Raw genomic sequence first — 6,002 nt, 5'->3', positions numbered from 1 at the left:
GGCGACGGCGCCGCCGCTCCGGGCCGGTTCGAGTAGGCCCTGCTCCGGGAATTTCAGGGCAACAGGAGTCACGACGTCACTCCCAGGTCTGCGCCGCTTCCTTTTGTCAGTGGCAGCGCGTGGCCGTTTCCCGAAGCTTCCCGAGGCGCAGCTCCACGGGGCGGGCTGAACCCGTTTTTGTAGGAGGAAGCCTGGGATGCCCAGTGGGCTTTTTCCTGAGCTCCGTGGGATCTGATAAAGTTTACACCCCCAGCACCGCAGTAGACTTTCCCCAGAGCCCCTCTGGATGCCTTTCCCCCAAACCCCAAATGATAAAGTTCGGAGGTGGGGCATCTATCTGCCTTGCGTGCAGGAGACTGGCATGTGATCCCCATCCACCCCATATGGTCCCCCAAGCCCTGCCACTCAGGAGTGATCCCTGACTGAGCATAAAGCCTGGAGTAAAGCTGAGCACTGTCATATGATCCCCCAAAAATAATAATAAATTCAATTCAAGGTTCCCCAGCACTTAAGTAGGAATAGCTCCTGAGTACTATGGGTGTATAAATCTCATCAAACAATGCGATTTTCAGTCAAGGTATCTGCTCTTCTGATGTTTTTATCTCTTAAATTCAAAGTCTCCCTCACAAACAACTAACCCCCTCCAACTCCTCTCCTAAACTTCCTTAGACATGGAGCCAGAGAGATAGTACTGGAGGCCAAAAGTGAGTCCTCTCTGGACAGATGCCCCCCCCCCCCAATTTCTCCTTCCCCAAGAAGATGGTCCCTGGGTTGTGTGGTCCTGGGTGCAGTTTCTCACCTTGCCCTCACTAATACATTCATGCCAGTTTAATTTGTAGGGCCCCAAAACTAATGGGAGAAGGTACTCCCTTGTTCTCCAGTGGCCTTAAGATGCCACCCAAGATAATCTGGTGTGGGATTATCCACCAGGTAAATCTGATAGAAGGACCAACAGTTTACAGGGTCTTTAGAAGTTGCCTGAGCGTGCTCGCTTCGGCAGCACATATACTAAAATTGGAACGATACAGAGAAGATTAGCATGGCCCCTGCGCAAGGATGACACGCAAATTCGTGAAGCGTTCCATATTTTTTAGAAGAAAATAAAAATTAAAAAAAAAAAAAAGAAGTTGCCTGAGCTGCAAGGCAGGGAGAGGTAGTGAAGGGGAGAGGCAGAACAGCTGATGGGCATGAGGTTAGGCACAAGGACTGATAAGATTACGATGCTGTGGTAAAATCTTCCAAATTTGTGGCCAGGGAAATAGCAGTTAAGGCACTTGCCTGGCATGCTGTGTCCTGGTTCAATCTGTTTCCGTATATGGTCCCCTAGTACTGCTGAATGTGTCTCAATTCAAACCTCACAAAACAAAATCCTCAAAATTAGGTGATCTTTGGCTAGGCAGTATTAAAGGGTTCAGTGGACCTCCCTATTTAAAATCTGAATATCCCCAGGAAGGCACATTTGCCCCCCATGGAGTGACAGCCCAAGGAGGCAGCCACTTCGCTCATCTGTGCAGAATTGGGGAGCTGAAGAGTGTCAGTTCAGGGTGTCTTCGGGAGGTGTCAAGGAAATAGATATTGGGGTGGGGGGGCTATCTGGAGCAGCATTTCTCTGCCTTTTACTGACCCTTCTGACTTTTTGCCTTTCTGTGCCCTGTTCCCTCATCCTACTAGTGGGTTGTCTTGCAATAGTCCCTCTATACAATTTTCACTTGTGGCCTCCTTGGAATATCCTGGGGTCCCACAGGGGGCCACTGGCCTCTTTTGAAAGATACTTGTCTACTTTATAAAAAATGAACCTTTCCACGGAGTATGCAGGGAGAAGGTGTGAGTGTATGTAGTCAAGACCGAGCTTTTCCAAGGATTGTCATGGGGGAAGCAGAGCCTTAGGAAGGGATTGAATCTCCTCCAATCGGGTGAGTGGGAGACTGCAGGGGAGGGCCCTGACCTGATGGGTCAGTGCCCTATAAGGACAGGCCCAGAAACCTCTTTTCTCCTGAGAAAGGCCCAGTGAGAACTTGGCTGTGCACACTCACCAGAAGCCAAGATGCCCAGCCCCTGACCAGGGAGAAGTTGGATGAAGTGTGGTTGGCCTATCAAGGCTTCACAAGGGGTGGGGTGGGGGGAGATAGGTGACTGCCTGCACAGAGTGTGCAAGTGGAAGTCCAGCCTCAGTGGGTCTGCACATACTCCCCACCCTCAGACCTGGCCCTCGACTGTTTCTTAGAGGAATTTGACCCTAAAGTGGAGTGTAGCCAGGGGGAGCCCCTGTAGTGGTAATGCTGTTTAGGGATCCTATGTTGCTTTTTCTCCTCAAGACCCCAATCTCATGCAGCAGCTCTTGGTCCAGCATCCACAGAGGACCAGGAGGGAGATTTTTAATGTACTGGGAAAGAGTCCTTGGTGGCAGTTGTGACTTCCTGGGCTTGGAACAGGACATCCAGAGAAGAGAGGCTCATAACCACCATAGGCAGATCTCCAGATCTCATTTCTTAGGGACAGTGAGGAAATCAGTTTGCTGGAGCTTCACCTGGGAAGAAAGTGGGGTGGTGGTCACAAGGGACAGGACTGGTTAGGGAGAGGATGATGGGAAGAGGCAGCTCTGAAGGAAGCATGTAGGTACCCACCCCCACACAGCACTATCTTCTGGTATCCACAGCTTATGATGTTCTCAAGACCTCATCTACTCCAGTGGGCTTGGCTCTTGTTCTGGCTGAATTGTGCCTGCTTGGACCATGAGCCACATGGACACTGCCTCAGTATTGACACCCAATTTTGCCTCTGGCTTCATCATTGGGCCAGCCTGGCTTGATAGGGGCAAGAATTCCTGCAGGTGATGGTCTCCTGAGGTGATGCCTGGTAGCATAGCGAAGTCTGCATGCTTTCTTAGGTGTGCCTTGCTGCCCTCCCACTTGTGCACATCATTACATCTCAGAGCAGCAAGCAGCATGCGAGGGTCTGGGGAGGTTTATTTATAAGAAGTTCCTGGACACTTAATGTTGCTGTTCTATGGCAGAGATGCATGTTTCCTTTGAGGCTTCTTTCTTCTGAAACAATGATTATTTCTGTTGTTTTGTTTATGGGCCACACACAGTGGTGCTCGGGGTTACTCCTGGCTCTGCACTCAGAAATCGCTTTTGCCAGGATCAGAGGATCATATGTGATGCTGGGAATCGAACCTGGGTCCATCCCGGGTTGGCTGCATACAAGGCAAACCCCCTAACACTGTGCTATACTTTAGCCCCTGAAACAATGACTGAATATGTTTCTGAGAAGGTCCTTTGTAATTGTGATCTGAGGTGAAATGACTTCAGGGAAAAGAGATGTTCTGCTGTCCACCAAATGCTGTCCCCACCATCCTTTCCTCTGGGCATTTCAACTTCCTGCTATGAGTTGTACTTTTTTTCCCCCTGAGCACTAGACACAATTCTGCCTGTGTGAATGGGTCTGTGTCTGCTCGTCATGGGTGTTGGGACCAAGACCTCACATCTATGGGGAAGACCTCTGCCTCAGTCTTGCAAGGCTGAAGTCATGGGTGCAGGAACAGAGTGTGTGTCCCAAATCTAGAGACAATGACACTTGTGAAATGGGGTACACAACCCTAATAGGTTCCACATGCCACCCCTCATACTTGGTAGATATACCGTTGTATGACAGCTGACACCATGTGGCCCAGGCTTTTGTAGATGGCATATAAATCATGTGACTGACCACTTCATTCCTTCAGTGTCACAGATCTTATCTAGCAGCTCAAGTTGTTATGTTGTTACAGCCAAACAGGCAGAAACCAGGCAGTAGGCTCAGAAGTAAGTGGGAAAAGTGGATTTCCATACACTGATCTAGGCTTGCATACCTTTGTATACCTTACATATTCAGCCCCTTTGTTTTTTGTTTTGTTTTGTTTTGTTTTTTTGGTTTTTGGGCCACACCCGGTGACGCTCAGAGGTTACTTCTGGCTATGCGCTCAGAAGTCGCTCCTGGCTTGGGGGACCATATGGGACGCGGGGGGATCGAACTGCGGTCCGTCCAAGGCTAGCGCAGGTAAGGCAGGCACCTTACCTCCAGCGCCACCGCCCGGCCCCATAGCCCCTTTGTTATATCTGCTCTCTGATTGGCTACACTCTATAAGGTCATTCAATTGGAACAACCAGTCATTAGCCTGTGCAAATGAGGTTCCGAAATGGGACAACCAATCAGAATGCACTTATCCTTATATAGGCTCCTAAAATGATATCATACATCCTTACAGGACAAGGCCTATCAGATCACACATGCCCTCAGAGGGGTATATAAAATGATTTCATCTGTTCTCATGCAAGTGAGGTCTGTCTGACAATCAATCCCATCACCTACTCAAATTAGGACCATGTCACATGAATCACTTGTCTAGCCTCTCCTTGCTCATTGGGGTCTCTGGGCTGGGATTCTTTTTTTTTGGGTAGGGGGCCACACCTGGTGGTTCTCAGGGGTCACTCCTGACTCTGTTCAGAAATTGCTCCTGGCAGCCACGGAGAACCATATGAGATGCCGGGATTCAAACCATTGTTGGTCTTGGGTTGGCCACTTGCAAGGCAAATGCCCTTACTGCTGTGCTGTCTCTCTGGTTAATGGGCTAGGATTCTTACGCTGACTGCATCAGCCTCTTTAGGCCTCAGTTATGCCCATGTCCAGCACAGAAGCTGCAGTGAAAGGCAGGCAGACCAGCTGAGAACATGTCCTTTGGGGGGAGTCTGGCCCTGATCTTCTCTTAGAGTGCAAAGTCCCACCTGGTCATGAGGGGCAGTGTCCTATCTACTTCTCCCCGCCACCTGACTTCAGATGTTGGGGCTCCAAACACCAGCTTTCTGCTTCCCACTTCCTATATGCACAAGATTGAGGGCACTAAAGACCTCACAGGAAAATAAGAGGCAGACCTATGCATAAGCCCTATGAGACAAGAAAAGAAGTAGGTCATTTACTTAACTCACCTCTACAATATCCAGCTTGAATTGGGTGAAAGTCCCCTCACTGCCCCTGAACTATTGCCACATCCAAGATTATCCAAGTGACAAGAGGATAGGACTGTCTGTTTGGTGTGCATACCTATGGGGAGGGAAGGGGCTCGGGGTGAAATAGATGGGCTTAAATTCATACCAAGGATAATGATTCAGAACTAGTCCACTTAGTCTGGAGGGGCACCTCTGAGTGAAGTGAAGTAAATTTAAGACCATATATAATGTCACTTCAGAATAAACATTTAAATTAAACAAACACTTAAGACACAATATATGTTTACAGAAAGACCCACATAACACAGTCTGAAGAAAAATCTGAGATATGCAACACAGTATCCTGCCATTTTTCTATTCCTGCCTTTTCTCATCAGAGCCCATTTGAAAGTTGGCATTGAAAAGTACATATTTCAATCATTTCGCAGAACAAAGCACAGTGTATTTTGCTTGGGACAACAAGTCTCTGGGAAAGAAACTGGAAGCCCCTAACTTGTAATATTTTATACTGCCAGAATAGTAAAGATAGTTGGGTAGAGCTATGAAAACACACTTTTGTTTTGGAATAGTGATTTCCTCAGCTTCAGCCAGATGTTTGTTTTTCTCATCAGGTGCACCTCACTTAGCGTTTTGCCCAAACCAACCATTCCCAATCATGATAGGTTAAGAATTAGTTTCACTTGAAACATGTAACATTTGTTGTCTGGACAGGTTCTTTAAGAGAGAAAAAAGCACTCCACTGGAACAAATGATAAGACAGCTTTGCATGGACCAGGGACATTCATGTTTGGAAGTTGGAAGCTGACTGCTGTTTTACACACAAGTGACTTTCTCAGAGTCAGTGAGAGATCAGCTGTGACTGAAATCTGTTGAAGGAGCTGAGCCAAGGAGGTCTGGGGCTCCCCTGTGTAGCAAAGGGCAGCACAGTATGGGAACAGCATATTTTGGAGTTATGCAAGTTTCTGCTGACTGGTCAATAAACACAGAAAGAAACAAATTGACCCTCTTTGCCACAAC

At 48.1% G+C, this 6,002-nt stretch overlaps 1 non-coding gene across 1 annotated transcript; it reads left to right on the top strand.

The window, feature by feature from the left end:
* The first annotated feature begins 984 nt into the window (after positions 1-984).
* On the top strand, positions 985-1,091 carry LOC126012836 (U6 spliceosomal RNA). Its single transcript, XR_007497191.1, has one exon. It is a non-coding gene; the product is annotated as a U6 spliceosomal RNA (small nuclear RNA).
* The last annotated feature ends 4,911 nt before the right edge of the window (positions 1,092-6,002 follow it).

The sequence above is a fragment of the Suncus etruscus genome, chromosome 6, assembly GCF_024139225.1.
Source record: "Suncus etruscus isolate mSunEtr1 chromosome 6, mSunEtr1.pri.cur, whole genome shotgun sequence".
In the NCBI taxonomy this organism is placed as follows: domain Eukaryota; kingdom Metazoa; phylum Chordata; class Mammalia; order Eulipotyphla; family Soricidae; genus Suncus; species Suncus etruscus.
This window is presented reverse-complemented; position numbering and strand designations above follow the sequence as displayed.